Source organism: Echinops telfairi, unplaced genomic scaffold (assembly GCF_000313985.2).
Source record: "Echinops telfairi isolate 266 unplaced genomic scaffold, ASM31398v2 ScPeMD7_7469;HRSCAF=8507_1, whole genome shotgun sequence".
In the NCBI taxonomy this organism is placed as follows: Eukaryota; Metazoa; Chordata; class Mammalia; order Afrosoricida; family Tenrecidae; genus Echinops; species Echinops telfairi.
In genome coordinates this window covers 59,137,409-59,139,560 of record NW_022111373.1, presented here as the reverse complement: position 1 = coordinate 59,139,560, position 2,152 = coordinate 59,137,409, and the positions used below count along the sequence as shown (strand labels likewise).

Sequence of the window (2,152 nt, the reverse complement as noted above, 5' to 3'; positions counted from 1 at the left end):
ACCTTCCCTCCACCCTCCAGGTATCTCTACTCTCACCACTGGTCCTGAAGGAGTCATCTGTCTTGGATTCCCTGTGTTTCCAGTTCCTATCTGTAGCAGTGTATATCCTCTGATCTAGCTGGATTTTTTAGGTAGAATTGGGATCATGATAGTGGTGGGGAGGAAATATTTAAGAATTAGAAGAAAGTTGTTGGTTTCATTGTTGCTACACTGCATGCTGACTGGCTCATCTCCTCTCCACAGGCCCTTCTGTAAGGGAATGTCCCATTACCTACAGATGGGCTTTGGGTTTCCACTCTGCACTCCCCCTCATTCACAATGATATGATTTTTTGTTCTTTGATGCTTGGTACCTGATCCCTTTGACACCTCGTTGTCACACAGGCTGGTGTGCTTCTTCCATGTGGACTTTGTTGCTTCTCAGCTAGATGGCTGCTTGTTTATCTTCAAACATTTAAGACCCCAGATGCTTTATCTTTTGATAGCTAGGCACCATCAAGACTGTACCTCTTTGTACTTTTGTTAAGAGTTACAGTCTTGGAGACCATGTCATATGGGGTAGCTTTGAGTCAAAATCAACTCAATGGCAGTGAGTTATTTTCCTATATTTTCAGATATTTTGCTATTTTTGTTTTCTTCGAGTTCTTACTCCAAGAAATTATTACTCATCAATTATATCATCTGTGCTTTAAAAGACCAAAAAATAGATAAGACAGTAAGAACAATGGAATCAACTAGAAACATGATACAACAGAGAAATCAATAATCATGTCAATTTTCTTATTGCCTTACCCAAAGTATTGCATTATTTTTCTTCTTTTTAAAATTGTGAATTGGGTAGGGGTTTACATTTCATAACAAAAAGGAATAAAGAAGATTGGGGACACCATTTTTGTGGTTTTTAGCTTTGATTGGATAGATATAAAAGTTCAGAACTTTGATTCTATAATATCTATATGTTTACAGATATTATACTTATATATTTTATGTAGATTGATATAGAAATATATGTAGCTAGATTGTTAATATAAATATATACAGAAATACATGTACTTATATGTATACATATTTCTGTGTAAAGTCTTTCTATAATTTTAGTTTCTATTATATAAAAGATTAGGAAATTGACTGGGGAAGACATTTTACAATTATTAGATGACTCCAAAGATGAATGAAAAGAATCAATCATAATCTAGACTATGACAGTGTTGGTGGAATCTTACAAATTAACTCAGATTATGAAACTCTTAGATGATAATATATTCCTAAGTACAAAAACATGTTTGGTATTTTCTAGGTTGTCATTCAACAAAGAGAATTTCATTGAACATCTTTTGTAACAGGAAGCTGAGTTCATGGCCATACCACCCTGAATGCGCCTGATCTCCTCCGATCTCACAAGCTAAGCAGGGTTGGTCCTGGTTAGTACTGGGATGGGAGACTGCTTTGGAATACTCAGGGTGATGGCTTTTAGGAGCCCTGGTGGCCAAGTGGTTATGCATTGAACTGGAATCCAAAAGTAGCTGGATGATACCATTTAGATAAGATGTCAATTATGATGATGTTTGGATGCCAAAATTTAATTGGTCAAAGGAGGTTTATTGGTTTAAATGGGTTTTTTTAAATTCCAATGAAGTTTTTTTTACTACATTTTAATTATTATTTTGTTAAATTATAAAATATATTGATTTAAAATAGTTAAATGGTCATAGATAGTAAATTATGATAAATCTTTTTCCTGATATATTAGAGGCTAAAGGCATATATGTTAGTTATATAATCTGGTGTCAATTTGAGAGGATTATGAGTGAAGGGTGGAGTCTAGTCTGTCAATTGGATCATAGCCAATGAAGTCTCTGTGTTGGCATGGCCTTCTCCTGAGAATTCTGGGAATTCCTGGATTTCCTCCTTAGGAGCGGGAGATTCTCTCTCTCTCTCTCTCTCTCTCTCTCTTTCTCTCTCAGCTGACTCCCTTGGAAATGCTCTACTAACAAAACACATGGCACTCTGCTGATAGACCCCGTGCCCTGGGAACTGGGGAAGCCACATGGAGACCCCTGCCAGCACTAAGATGCTTCCAACACCACTGGACAAAAGACTTTCTAACTATTGGCCTGTGATTATCCTTCATTCGGTGTCATTGCATGTGTTTC

General features: G+C 36.5%; 1 pseudogene; it reads left to right on the top strand.

The window, feature by feature from the left end:
- Positions 1–1,350: 1,350 nt before the first annotated feature.
- Positions 1,351–1,469, top strand: LOC115873776 (annotated as a pseudogene).
- The last annotated feature ends 683 nt before the right edge of the window (positions 1,470–2,152 follow it).